Here is a 15,324-nt window from a genome sequence, read left to right as displayed (position 1 = left end):
TTAGAAAAAAAGATTTTTTAAATGTTATTAGTTTGACTGTTACAGTTAATTTTTTTTTTTTTTTGGTCTGTAGAACTACTGTTTCTTTTTTTTTTTTAATAAATTTTTATTAATGGTAATGGGATGACATTAATAAGTCAGGGTACATATATTCAAAGAAAACATGTCTAGGTTATTTTGTCATTAAATTATGTAGCATACCCCTCGCCCAAAGTCAGATTGTCCTCCGCCACCCTCTATCTAGTTCTCTGTGCCCCTCCCCCTCCCTCTAACTCTCTCCCTCCCTCCCTCCCATGTCCTCCCTCCCCCCACCCCTGGTAACCACCACACGTCCATGTCTCTTAGTCTCATTTTTATGTTCCACCAATGTATGGAATCATGTAGTTCTTGTTTTTTATGATTTACTTATTTCACTCCTTATAATGTTATCAAGATCCCACCATTTTGCTGTAAATGATCTGATGTCATCATTTCTTATGGCTGAGTAGTATTCCATAGTGTATATGTGCCACATCTTCTTTATCCAGTCTTCTATTGAAGGGCTTTTTGGTTGTTTCCATGTCTTGGCCACTGTGAACAGTGCTGCAATGAACATGGGGCTACATGTGTCTTCACGTATCAATGTTTCTGAGGTTATGGGGTATATACCCAGTAGAGGGATTGCTGGGTCATAAGGTAGTTATATTTGCAGTTTTTTGAGGAACCACCATACTTTCTTCCATAATGGTTGAACTACTTTACAGTCCCACCTACAGTGAATGAGGGTTCCTTTTTCTCCACAGCCTCTCCAACATTTGCTATTACCCATCTTGTTGATAATAGCTAATCTAACAGGGGTGAGGTGGTATCTCATTGTAGTTTTGATTTGCATTTCTCTAATAACTAATGAAGCTGAGCATCTTTTCATATATCTGTTGGCCATTTGTATCTCTTCCTGGGAGAAGTGTCTGTTCATGTCTTCTTCCCATTTTTTTTATTGGATTGTTTGTTTGTTTGTTGTTGAGTTTTATGAGTTCTTTGTAAATTTTGGATATTAGACCCTTATCTGAGCTGTTGTTTGAAAATATCATTTCCCATTTAGTTGGCTGTCTGTTTATTTTTATATCAGTTTCTCTTGCTGAGCAAAAACTTTTTATTCTGATGTAGTCCCATTCATTTATCTTTGCCTTCACTTCTCTTGCCATTGGAGTCAAGTTCATAAAATGTTCTTTAAAACCCAGGTCCATGATTTTAGTACCTATGTCTTCTTCTATGTACTTTATTGTTTCAGGTCTTATATTTAGGTCTTTGATCCATTTTGAATTAATTTTAGTACACGGGGACAGGCTGTAGTCGAGTTTCATTCTTTTGCATGTGGCTTTCCAGTTTTCCCAACACCATTTGTTGAAGAGGCTTTCTTTTCTCCATTGTGTGTTGTTGGCCCCTTTATCAAAGATTATTTGACCATATATATGTGGTTTTATTTCTGGGCTTTCTATTCTGTTCCATTGGTCTGAGTGTCTATTTTTCTGCCAATACCATGCTGTTTTAATTATCGTGGCCCTATAATATAAAGTCAGGTATTGTAATGCCCCCAGCTTCATTCTTTTTCCTTAGGATTGTTTTGGCTATTCGGGGGTTTTTATAGTTCCATATAAATCTGATGATTTTTTGTTACATTTCTTTAAAAAATCTCATAGGGATTTTGATGGGAATTGCATTAAATTTGTATATTGCTTTGGGTAATATGGCCATTTTGATTATATTTATTCTTCCTATCCAAGAACACGGAATATTTTTCCATCTCATTGTATCTTTTTCGATTTCCCTTAACAATGCTTTGTAATTTTCATTATATAGGTCCTTTACATTCTTTGTTATGTTTATTCCTAGGTATTTTTTTTTGTTGTTGTTGCAATCGTGAAGGGGATAATTTTTTTGAGTTTGTTTTCTAATATTTCATTGTTGGCATATAGAAAGGCTATGGACTTTTGTATGTTAATTTTGTATCCTGCGACCTTACTGTATTGGTTTATTGTTTCTAATAATCTTTTTGTGGAGTCCTTCGGGTTTTCGATATATAGGATCATATCATCAGCAAAAAGTGATACCTTTACTTCTTCTTTTTCGATATGGATGCCTTTTATTTCTTTGTCTTGTCTGATTGCTCTGGCCAGAACTTCTAGCACCACGTTAAATAAGAGTGGAGAGAGTGGACAACCCTGTCTTGTTCCTGAATTAAGGTAGAAAGTCCTGAGTTTTATGCCGTTTAATAGGATGTTGGCTGATGGTTTATCATATATGGCCTTTATCATGTTGAGATATTTTCCTTCTATACCCATTTTGTTGAGAGTCTTAAACATAAAATTGTGTTGTATTTTATCAAAAGCCTTTTCTGCATCTATTGATAAGATCATGTGGTTTTTGTTCTTTGTTTTGTTGATATGGTGTATTACGTTAACCGTTTTGCGTATGTTGAACCATCCTTGAGATTCTGGGATGAATCCCACTTGATCATGATGTATTATTTTTTTAATATGTTGTTGTATTCGGTTTGCCAGTATTTTGTTTGTATTTTAGCATCTGTATTCATTAGAGATATTGGTCTGTAGTTTTCTTTCTTTGTGCCATCCTTGCCAGGTTTTGGTATGAGGGTTATGTTGGCCTCATAGAATGTGTTTGGAAGTATTGCTTCTTCTTCAATTTTTTGGAAGACTTTGAGTAGAATAGGAACCAAGTCTTCTTTGAATGTTTGATAGAATTCACTAGTATAACCATCTGGGTCTGGACTTTTATTTTTGGGGAGGTTTTTAATAGTTTTTTTCTATTTCCTCCCTGCTGATTGGTCTGTTTAAGCTTTCTGCTTCTTCATGACTCAGTCTAGGACGGTTGTATTATTCTAGGAATTATCCATTTCTTCTAGATTGTTGTATTTGGTGGCATATAATTTTTCATAGTATTCTACAATAATTCTTTGTATTTCTATGATGTCTTTAGTGATCTCTCCTCTTTCATTTTGGATTTTATTTATTTGAGTCCTGTGTCTTTTTTCCTTGGTGAGTCTTGCCAAGGGTTTGTCAATTTTGTTGATCTTTTCAAAGAACCAGCTCCTTGTTTTATTGATTTTTTTCTATAGTTTTTCTGTTCTCTATTTCATTTATTTCTGCTCTGATTTTTATTATCTTCTTTCTTCGGCTGGTTTTGGGTTGTCTTTGTTCTTCTTTTTCTAGTTCCTTAAGGTGTGAATTTAAGTGGTTTACTTTGGCTCTCTCTTGTTTGTTCATATAGGCCTGAAGTGATATGAACTTTCCTCTTATTACTGCTTTTGCTGCATCCCAGAGATTCTGCTATGTCGTATTTTCATTTTCATTTGTCTGTATATATCTTTTGATTTCTGCGCCTATTTCTTCTTTGAACCATTCATTTTTTAGAAGTATGTTGTTTAGTATCCACATTTTTGTGGGTTTTTCCCCCTCTTTTTTGCAGTTGAATTCTAGTTTCAACGCTTTATGATCAGAAAATATGCTTGGTACAATTTCAATTTTTCTAAATTTGCTGATATTGTCTTTGTGGCCTAACATATGGTCAATTCTTGAGAATGTTCCATGTACACTAGAGAAAAATGTATACTCTGTCGCTTTGGGATGAAGTGTCCTGTAGATGTCTATCATATCCAGGTGTTCTAGTATTTCATTTAAGGCCACTATATCTTTATAGATTCTCTGTTTGGATGACCGATCTAGAGCCGTCAGCGGTGTATTGAGGTCACCAAGTATGATTGTATTTTTGTTAGTTTTTGTTTTAAGGTCAATAAGTAGCTGTCTTATATATTTTGGTGCTCCTTGGTTTGGTGCATATATATTAAGGATTGTTATGTCTTCTTGATTCAACTTCCCCTTAATCATTATGAAATGACCATTTTTGTCTCTGAGTACTTTTTCTGTCTTGTAGTCAGCATTATTAGATATGAGTATTGCTACGCCTGCTTTTTTTTGGGTGTTGTTTGCTTGGAGTATTGTTTTCCAGCCTTTCACTTTGAATTTGTTTTTATCCTTGTTGCTTAGATGTGTTTCTTGTAGGCAGCATATAGTTGGATTTTCTTTTTTAATCCATTCTGCTACTCTGTGTCTTTTTATTGGTAAGTTTAATCTATTTACATTTAGTGTAATTATTGACACTTGTGGGTTCCCTACTGCCATTTTATAAATTGCTTTCTGTTAGTTTTGTATCTAGTTTGATTCTTCTCTTTTGTTTTTCTATCATTTGTTTTTGTTTGTTTGTGTTCCATACTTCTTTCCTCTGTTGCTACCTTTTTTAAGTCAAGTGTTTTTGTGGTGGTTTTTTTAAGGGTGGTTACCATTAAGTAATGAAAAGGGTACCTACCATATTCATTGTAGTACCCTATCTTATAAGTATTTCTGCACTTCATCGTCCTTTGCTACTGTTAATCTCCAACCTCTCCCCCCTTTTTTTCCTTTGTTGTCACAGTTTAAGTTTTGTTTTATTGTGTTCTTGGTGGAGCTTTTACTTGTGGTGTTGTTTTCTTTTGTTCTTTGAATCTGGTTGGAAAACCCCCTTTAGTATTTCCTGGAGTGGGGGCTTTCTGTTGATAAATTTTCTCATCTTTTCTGTATTTGTGAATGTTTTTATATCTCCTTCATACTTGAAGGATAGCTTTGATGGGTATAGTATTCTTGGCTGAAAGTTCCTCTCTTTCAGGGCTTTAAATATTGGGGTCCACTCTCTTCTAGCTTGTAGAGTTTCTGCTGAGAAATCTGATGATAATCTAATAGGCTTTCCTTTATATGTTGTACTCTTCTTTTCCCTGGCTGCCTTGAGAATTTTTTCTTTGTCATTGGTTTGTGTCATCTTTATTATGATGTGCCTTGGAGTGGGTTTGTTGGGGTTAAGAAAACTCGGTGTTCTGTTTGCTTCTTGAATTTGAGGCTTTAGTTCCTTCCACAGGCTTGGGAAGTTCTCGTCTATTATTTGTTTGAGTATATTCTCCATTCCATTTTCTTTCTCTTCTCCCTCTGATATAACTATTATTCTTATGTTATTCTTTCTGATGGAGTCAGACAATTCCTGTAGGGCTTTCTCATTTTTTATTATTTTTGAGTCTCTTTCTTCTTCTCTCTGTTGTGCCTCAAGTTGTTTGTCTTCTATTTCACTAATCCTATCCTCAATCTGGGCTGTTCTGTTAGCTAACCTTGTTACCTCATTTTTCAGCTCGTGAATTGAGTTTTTCATTTCTGTTTGATTTGTTTTTATAGTTTCAATTTCCTTGGTAATATATCCTTTGTGTTCATTGAGTTGTTTTCTGATCTCCCTATATTGCCTTTCTGTGTTTTCTTGTATCTCTCTGAGTATTTTTAAGATTTCTTTTTTAAATTCTCTGTCATTTAGCTCCAAGGCTTTCAATATGTTGTCTTTTCTCCATACATTTTTTCCACATCTATTTGTGTTACCTCTCTTTCTTTTGTATCCATAATATTCGATTTCCTCTTTCTTATCGGCATCTGAGGGTGGTCTTGTTGATAGCACTAATTAGAATTAATAAAGAGTAAAAAGTAAAAAAAAAAAAAAGGTAAAACACCCCACAAAAAAAAAACAGTAATAATTTATTATTTCCCCCTTTTTTCTTTCTTCTCTTTCCCTCCTCTCCCCTCCTCAGGGAAATATCGTGCCTATAATGGAGGGCCTGATTTGGGGTAAAGAGTTCAAGGGACAAAAAAAAAGGGAGTAGGGACCTATTAAATGCAAAAAAAAAAAAGGAAGAAAATCTTAGACAAGCATAAGATGATTTGCTTGTAAGTGATGGTCAACTAAGAGATATAATGAGAGGGATAAGAGGGAACCAGAAAAAAGGACCAAAAAAGAATAATAAAGAAGAGAAAAATAAAAATAATAAGTAAAAATCTGTTGTATTAAGTGGAGCGAAGACTAAATACAATGGAGACCTTGAGTTGGGAGGACCCAAAATGCCACAAAAATAAACAAACAAGAAAAAAATAAAAACAAAAGCAAATAAGAAAAATAAAGCCAAAAAAAACCTTGAGTCCCAAATTAACTAATTTGTTCGTGATTGAGGATTAAATAGGAGGAAAGTACAATGAGAGAAGAAAAAAGAAATAGAAAGGAAAAAATAAGAAAAAGAGAAAAACGAAGGAAGAAATAAAAAGGAAAAAAAAATAAAATAAAGCAAAACAAACAAACAAAAAAACAAAAGAGGAGAGAGTGAGAGTTAAGTGTTTTGGAGTATAACCTTAAAGGAGGGTGAGGATGAAGAAGAGAAATAAAATGTAACTCTCATGGGTAGTGTAGTTCAAGAAAAGGGAAGCATAAGATGGGCAGAGAATAGAAGGACCGAGGTGGAGGAAATAAAGGCAATAAGATAGAAGAAACAAAGAACAACAACAAAAAAAAAATTAGTGGAACAAGTTGTAAAGTCTGTAGATTTTTCTTGATTTTGAGAGGTTAACTTCTTCCTTTTTCTTTTCTCTCCCTCTTCCTGGTCGGTGACTCTGTACCCCAGGCTCTGCCCCTGTGTCACACTTAGGTATGGTTTTGCAGTTGATGGGATTCTATGGCAATGTCCTATAATTGGCTTTAGTCTTGCTGGTATTCAAGGCTTGTTGGTGTTTGCAGGATCCAACGATGAGAGAGTTTTCTTTCCTGGATTCTCTCTCCTAGTCCCCCCTTTCTGAATTAGCAGCCTGGTGATCCAGCTATAAGGCTGCAACTGCTTCTGCCTGGGGAATAAGAGGCTCAAAGAGCTGGGAAATCCCCACTCTATCCCCACTCAGTGCAAGGCTTTGGGAAAGGCTCTGGTAGTCAGGGCCTGCAGTGTAATCAGGCGGGGGTGGGAGTCAATTGTTGTCAAGGTGACTGTTCAGCGCCTATCATTCAGTTGGACCTCTCAATGCAGGCTTTCCACACTTTGTAGCCTGTTTTGGCTGGGAAGAAGAGGCACTAGTCTCTGCTTGCGACTAGTGTAGTATAGATCTTATTATCTGCCAAGTCCCTCTTGTTAGCGTTTATCCCTGAATATGGAGGCTCTATCAATCAGAAGTTGCCCCCGCCCCTTTAGCGAGAGGCACTAAAAAATATCACGCCTCTTGTCTTGGGTCGCTGAACTGAGAGAGATCTTATCAATTAGAACCGAGGGTGCACAGATTTCATGGGTTAAGCTAATTTCAGTGATTGGGTCGCAGCTGTGCTCCCGAAGGTATTTTAGGCTGCCTGCGTGCACCCCTCCCCCAACGCTTGATTGTTAGCTTGAATGGCTGGGTGAGGTGCCCCGCCCACGGAGAGAATCTCCCAAGTCGGGAAGACCACCCTAGTGCCTCTCCCGCTTGCCCTGCCGCTGGCGGCTGGATCGCACCAGGCGCAGGATAATGGGGCACCCTGGGTGTGCGGGCCAGTAGGGCGCTCTGGGTGCGTGGAATGCCCAGGGCACGCGCGCGAATGGGGTGCTCCGGGCACCGGTGGCTGGCGACTCTCACTCGCAGTGCGCGGGCCGCTGGGAACGTTAGCGGTGCTGGCTCTGCAACCGGACCGGGTGCGCGCCCACGGCCACTCGCGGCGGCTCGCGGCGACGGCTTGCGGCGGCGGCTCACGGCGGCTGCTCGCGGCTCCTGAGTATGGGCTGACTCACCGCAGGCGCACAACCTCTCGGCTTGAATGAATGCCCCTGCGGTAGCTTCCTCCACACCCTCGTCTCTCAGATTCAAGTGATAACAGTCCTTTCACTATCAGTTTGTGTCGATCTCCGGAATGCTCCGAGGATAAATTTTTCTGTTTCTAGTTGATAAATTTGTTGTGATTTAGGGGAGAGCTGTCGGACGTGCTGCTCACTGCGCCATTTCCATGACGTCACTGTCGTTACAGTTAATTTTTAAACTGTCCCTTTATCTATGTCTCTATCTTAGTATGGTGCCTGATACACATTAGAAACTCCATATGCTGAATGAATGAGTGTTGACTGTTACCTGCAGACTAGGAGATCATAGACCATATATAGGTTTAAGAATCTAAACATACAGAGATTTGTAGTAAAAAGGACCATTTCTACATAGTAAGGTAGTATTAAAAACTCTTTCATTTAAAAAAATTTCATCTGATTTTGTGAAGAAGCTTTAAAAAATCATAGATTAAGTCCCTGTAAAAATATTAAATATAAGGTCCTGGCCAGATATAGCTCAGTTGATTAGAGCGTCGTTGCAACATGCTGAAGTTTCAGGTTCAATCTCTGGTCAGGGCACATACAAGAACCAACCAATGCTGGCATGAATAAGTGGAACAACAAATCAGTGTTTCTCTCTCTCTCTAAAAATCAAGAAATAAAAAAAAATTAACTGATGTATGCACAAATAAGTGGAATGACAAATCAATGTTTCTCTCTCTCTCTCTCTCTCTCTCTCTCCCTTCCTCTCTTTTTAAAGTCAATTAAACAAATTTAAAAAGTTTAAAAATATTAAATTTGGGAGCATTAATAGCTTAAGAGTTCAAGGACATCTAGGAATATGTTAGATCTTGTTATTTAAAAGAGAACTATTTAGTCATTTTTTTCCAAACACACACTAATGCTATAACTATGAAAAATTTACTAAGATAGTATTTCTTTTATTGCTTTTCAAATAAACTTGCAAATAAGGTAAAATCAATTAAAGTTAATAGAAATTTGAAGTGAGAAAAATAGGTAAGAGTGCACAAGTCTTACAATGAAATATTGGTTAAAAGTGCAGTAAGGTTTTCTTTTTAAAGACAATATAAATGACATCCAAGTTATTCCTGAAGTTAGTTAAGATTCAAGAGAGAAAATGGTAGTGTAAACAGTGATGACTAGATTTTTCTTCTCTAAATGTAACTGACACTTCCATTCAACCTCCTAAGCAGATGAAACCCACAAAGCTTCAGCAGATTTTGTTTTTTCTATCAAAAGTGTTCATCCAGTTTTTGTTATTAAGCACTTTGACATTTTAATACTGAGACTTCCTAACCTCAGTGAAGAGTATCTTTATAGTTCGTTCCTGGCACATTTGTCTGCAAGTATAGCTGACCTGTAATCATGGAAAACAAAATCAAGATGGTTGATCCACACATAGAAAAGTTGGGGAAAAACAAAACCTAGAATGTACACACCATTACAGCATCACATCCTTAGGGAATGCATTTTTAATTATCTTCTATGGCCTTTGAATCATTACAGTAAACAGTGATTACAACTGAGAAATATATATTTTTCCATTAGGTTTTTTAAATCTTTATTTGGAATATGAATTTTAACGTTCTCAAGCTATTTAAACTTGTAAGTTGATGAAGCTTTTTACATATTAAGAACTAGTCCTTATGATTTCTGTGAGAAGGGAACCAAATAATAATATAAATTTAAAAATGAAAATTGAAAATATCAGTATTCCTGGACTAAATTTTGGACATCAAGTGAGAGTCAAGTCACCTATCTATAGTAGAACAGGGTTATGTGAGTGGGTATTTTAACATATACAGCCCCCATAGGTAATATTTACTATGTATTTCTCCAGACATCCTTATCATCTTGAAAAGAAAAATGAGGAAAAGAAGTAGACAGGCAGAACTGTAGAAAAAGAGAAAGAGAATCTTTAATCCCTGGAATCTACTAATCTTAGAATCAACATCTTTTGGGGGCTTAAGAATGATGTGTTCTATATACTGTTGGGTTTCTTATTAGTAAATTTAATGCCCACCTGGTCATTCCTTGCTCAGAACTCATTGTCTCTATACTTGTCCTAACCAGACACAGACCAGGCACCAAAGGCATAAGCACTGAGAAGTCATCTTTCACTTTGCCTAGAAATGAGTGAAAATAACTTAGAAAATGGAGACAGCAGGGAAAATGGAAGCTTTGCTCACAAAGGCCCTATGTATCATATCTGTAGTGTATTGCAGAGGAATAGCTCTGGAAGATAAGAAATAGAGCTGGTGTTGGAAGTGTGGGGAGACTCAGGATATTTGATTACCTCTGACATTTGTGTCGTGGGCATACAGACTACATGAAGTTGTGTCATTTATTTTTTCAGACCCATTTAACATCAGATTCAGTATTTATTGTTTAAGAATGCACACACATTTTAAAGTATAAGCTATTAAATAAAAATATCCCAGTGAGAGAATAAATATACAAATAGGTCATTGCCAAACCATATATAAAGATAGACCTCTAACCACACAGCCTTTACCACAACCAACCCAGTGGCCAAATCACAACCTCTCTGTAGTCACAAGCCCCTAAGGATCTAAACATGGTCAGTAATTGCCAGTTTCCATGTTCTGCCACCCTCTTCTCTGCCTCTCAGCCTCCAACTCAAGACCAACCAGAGAAAAGCCAAATAGTCTGTGCTACCCAATCACAGAGGATGAGCTGCTTCTCGCTGGCCTTCCTCCAGCTTCCCCTTGCAGGTTCTTTCACTCTGGCAATGACCTCCGCTCCTGGCACCCCTAAAGCCATGCCATCACTCTTTTCCAGCACGGAGCTTTCACAACACCTATGCGCCTTGGCACTTTTTATCAAATATAGGGTGGGGCAAAGGTAGGATGACAGTTGTTGGTATGGAAAAGAATACAACAATTAATAATACAAGAAATAAACTCTGTGTTTCACATCCTCATAACTATAATTACTTTTATCCCACCCTGTACACGTGATGGTGGCTGACTCCCTTGCAGCTCTGAATAAATAGTCTTTGCTTGGTCTCACTTGCATTTTCTTTGTTTATTTCAACTTCCACACACAAAAAGTTATGGCCATATATATATATATATATATATATATATATATATATATATATAAAATCAAGCCATAATTTTTAAGGCACAGCAGTATTTCTCCTGCTTAGGAAAATCTCATTTTAAAGATAGTTTTGCTTTTTGGGGGGCAATGAGTTCTTAAAAATAAGCAAGTATAAGAATAGTTTTGCACCTTTAAAGAACACTAGGTTAAAAGTTATGCCAATATCCGATGGGCTAGAGATTTAAATAGCAAGTTACCTTCTAAAATATTACTCAGATTAAATTTTTTTTCCCTCATTCAATCAGACTTCACTGCAATTATCTATTCTTATGATTAAGCGATTCTCTTAAATGGTTATAATACGGCTGTGGCTTGAAAAATGTGATGCTTTCTTTACTCTCAAGCATTAAATTATTTATTGAGAAAATGATCCAAAAATAGTACAGTTTCTGGGACATTTCTCTGGCATGTCTTAATTGTAGACTATGAGAAAACAATGCCCTTCTCCGGATTTTTCCTATTGTTTTACAACTGTCAAACTAGGGCGTCACTCACCATCAGCTCTAAATAATTAGATTTGACTGAAAATGAACTATGAAAAGTTATCTAGGCCATGTTATATCTTCTTAGAGCAAAATCTTAAGTACAGCATCTAAAAAAGATGTGAACCTCTTGCTTTTTTAAAGGACTTCTGACAGGTTTTATAACTTCAAGTTGGTCTAATATGAAATAACTTTAAGTAACAGGGAATCAGTTCTTGTAAAACTTTTCATGCTATAGAGGAGGATGTTGACTTTGAGCCTGACACAGACTACAGATAAAAGAGCCCTCTTTTTCTATGCCATCTTATGCGCTACCATTTGTTGTGTTAATTATTCTGGTTTTCTATTTTCGTACTTAGAAATTTTACTTGCAAATAATTTTCCTTGTTATTATTTCTATTTGTTGGTCTCCTTTGAAATTTATTATTTTATAGGTTTCTTGAATTTTTAAGCCTTAAAGAGGCACAATGATTTATACATAACTCATTAGACTCTTCATAGAAATAGTCTTAATATTTTGCTGCATTTACAATTTTGTACCCACTCACTTACAGGAGAAGAGAAATACTTCTTAGCTAGACCATGAAGATAAAGTCCATAATTACACTGCTGGTGGTCATTGCATTTAATTTTCCATGGTTCCTTTACAATGTTTTATCAGTCTCGTCAGAGTCTAATTCTCACCTGAAAGTGAAATTATTAAATTGATATTATATAATCAGTCTATATTCATTTTTCTAAAATTATAGAACAGATATTTTAAAAAGAAAAACAACTTTTTAGCAAAGAACGAGGGATATGACTGGACTATAATACAGTAACCTGTGACCTTCAAACCATTCCTCCCTTTATTCCTTTGCTCGAGTTTTGAAGTGTTTGTTGCTAAAGTGGGACGACGGCTATAGATCCTAATGGGTGTGCTTATATATATTGCTTCTGGAAGACAAGTACAATACCCTTTTATGAGTGCGATCCCTCTAGTCATTTGCATGTCTTTCCCAGGACTCTGGGAGAATATGGAAGTTTACTGAAATACGTACATCCTACTGAAAACTGTGTAGTAAAATGAATGACAAAGTATTACACTCCAGTACATTTTGGGAATGCTGTTTATAGTCCCCACACCACTAAATTAGAAAAAAACTGCAGCCAAACCTCAGGAAGAAAGTGAATATGAGACTGATATTGAGTTCTTTCATCCCAGTACAGCATTGGTAAACAGCTTTCAGCCATCTAACTTACTCCCTTACTCTTTCACATTCTCCTCAATAATTAACTGTGTTATTAATACAGCAAATTATCAGTCATTTAAAAGGGAAGGCACTTTTTTTACATATTACCCTGGTGCTCTTTGGTAATCCTGCATAGTTAATATAGTTGGTGAGATGATGAGGATCCTGAGAATTGCAAAATGGCAAACTGTACAGAAATGAATATAATACTAGAGTTTGGGCGTAAGAGGAAAGGCTAGTAGAATTATGAGTGATTCTCTAAGTAAGCAACTGAGCCTAATGAGACAATACTATTCAATATTTGGTCAGCAGACATATGGTTACTTGGGTTCCTGAAAGTATCTTAGAAGTCCTTTTGGCAGAAAATTCTTTCCTGTTAAAGTATAAAAAAAATAGTGAAAAATTAATCCAGTTAGTGAGTCATTTAGCAACTCTGACAATACTGCATAATCAGTACTTTATATAAGTGTTTGACTAAATAATGAAAGAAACTTGGGATACTAAGTTGGAGGAAAAAAAATAAGGTAGAAGAAACATATTAAGAATATTCCTGGAGAAACACACAACTATTCAACTAAATAACTAAAGCAACTATGTCCCTGATGGACTTCATAGTTCATCCATTAATTAGAGTGCTAATTCTCAAGTGAAATATGATAGGAAAGTTTAAGTAGAACAGATAGATCAACCTTTTCACACAAATCTGACAACTTCCATTAAAATCAGGACTGTGGGGCAGCATTAACAGATTGTGGTGCAAACTTTAATTTTAACATCACATCATATTTTGTTTTGTTTTAAGATGGTAGAACTTCCCACTATGACCTTGTGATGATCCTGGGATGTTCCTTTTCTATTTAACAAGTATCTACAAAGCTAAAAAAATAGGCAATAGCAACCATTTTAATGTCCCGGTATTTGATCAAATACATAATCTAAGTTAAGGATCATTTGTGCTTGAAAAACGGCTGAACTCTGAATGAGAACGGTGGGCATTTGTGGCACATGGCTTGGGGTGCCTATACATCCTTTCTCACACTCATGCTTACACTGGCTTATAATGGAGCCCCCTGCCAGGTGGGGGAAAGCCAAGCTAACTGGCAACTTCTCTGCCATGGTTAAAGGGGACTCACCGAATTGGAAACAATGAGCAAGGCCAGGGCCGAAACATCATTATCAGTGGATGTGACTCCTTAGACACAACAAAGCAGTAAGTTAGATAGAACACTTTACTAACCTGAGGTTGTGGTCATGGTTAGAAAAAATTCAATGGAGAAGAGAGAGTGCCAACCTATTGACAAATACCTGCTACAAATGTCCTGCCTGCATGTGCCCAGAAAGAAGTAATATCCAGTGATGACTTGAAAATACTGTGAATATTCAATGTGTTCCTCTATGTACACACAGACCCATTGATAGCAATAGAAGAGTAATTGCCTAGATTATTTAAAAACAACCTCTGTGTAGTCATTGGCTGATCATTAAGCCATGTGAAAACAAGGAAAAGGAGAGTAAGGTTAGAGTTGAACAGAAAATTGAGAATTATTCAAAAATAAAGTAAAACTGCATAGAGATATCAGCAAATGTCAAATAAAAAAGAGAGAACAAAAATAGAAACCAAGAAAAGAACCAAAAACAATCTTTGGGAGAAATGATCAGAATTGAGAGTTGATAAAAATAGTTCCAAAATACTCAGTTTTCAGCCAAAAATATTATGAAGTGTGGAAATAAACAAAAAAATTATAATCCATATTTCAAAATAAAAGAACACTTTATATTATAGAAACTGTTTCTGTGAGAACAGAGATTTCAGATAAACTATTATAAAGATATTAAAGAAAAAGAAAATAAAGCTTAATGAAAGAAAGCTAAATGTGGCTACAACAAATCAAAAAAGATTTGTTAGCTATACTTACCTGGCAGGGGATATACCATGACTATGAAGGTGATTTTCCCAGGGTGAGGCTCACCCACTGCACTCCGAATTTGTTGACCCCTGTGATTTCCCCTAATGAGGGAAACTTGATTGCATAATTTGTGATAGTGAGGGAAAGCATTCTCACTCTCACCCCCAATAATTTTTTTTTTTTTGGGCTATTAAAAGAACCAATGTGAATGCAGGGACTTGAAGAGTATAATAATTAAAATAAAAATTAGCTAAGTTTACTCAACTTCAGATTTGTGATGTTAGAAAAATTGGCAAACTTAAATATAAATCAATAAAAATTAACCACAAATTCACAGATTACATTACCTACATACTATCCTATAACTAACTTATCTCAAGCAAAATAAGTCCTACGCTCAAAATTACAGGAGTGTGAAAGGCAAAATACCATAGTCACAGGCTTCTAAAGGACCTAATTTCTAAGACTGCAATCTGTATAGCCAAGTAAGTGATTCTGTTATCTTCTAATTTAATTGATTTTTCTATATGATCACAGGTGATTTAAAATGGTTTGTTTACTTGGGACAATCACATAATTAATTATAAAGCTGTGTGATTTATTACAAATAGTAATTATACATTTGAGTTATTACAAAAAGGAACATTTGTTTACAAACCTTTGTATACCTAACATCTTAATTTATATCAGGTTTTTGTTTTGTTTTGTTTTTTTTTACAGCGACAGAGAGAGAGGGATAGACAGACAGAAAGAGAAAAGAAATGAGAAGCATCAATCATCAGTTTTTCATTGCGACACCTTAGTTGTTCATTGATTGCTTTCTCATATGTGCCTTGACTGTGGGGCTACAGCAGACCGAGTAATCCCTTGCTCGAGCCAGCGACCTTGGGTCC

The 15,324-nt window shown here is 36.1% G+C and overlaps 1 non-coding gene across 1 annotated transcript; it reads left to right on the top strand.

Annotated features, from left to right (window-relative positions):
• Positions 1 to 14,432: 14,432 nt before the first annotated feature.
• On the top strand, positions 14,433 to 14,596 carry LOC136321396 (U1 spliceosomal RNA). The gene has a single exon (XR_010728652.1). It is a non-coding gene; the product is annotated as a U1 spliceosomal RNA (small nuclear RNA).
• Positions 14,597 to 15,324: the final 728 nt, after the last annotated feature.

Source organism: Saccopteryx bilineata, chromosome 1 (assembly GCF_036850765.1).
Source record: "Saccopteryx bilineata isolate mSacBil1 chromosome 1, mSacBil1_pri_phased_curated, whole genome shotgun sequence".
NCBI classification, from domain to species: domain Eukaryota; kingdom Metazoa; phylum Chordata; class Mammalia; order Chiroptera; family Emballonuridae; genus Saccopteryx; species Saccopteryx bilineata.
This window is presented reverse-complemented; position numbering and strand designations above follow the sequence as displayed.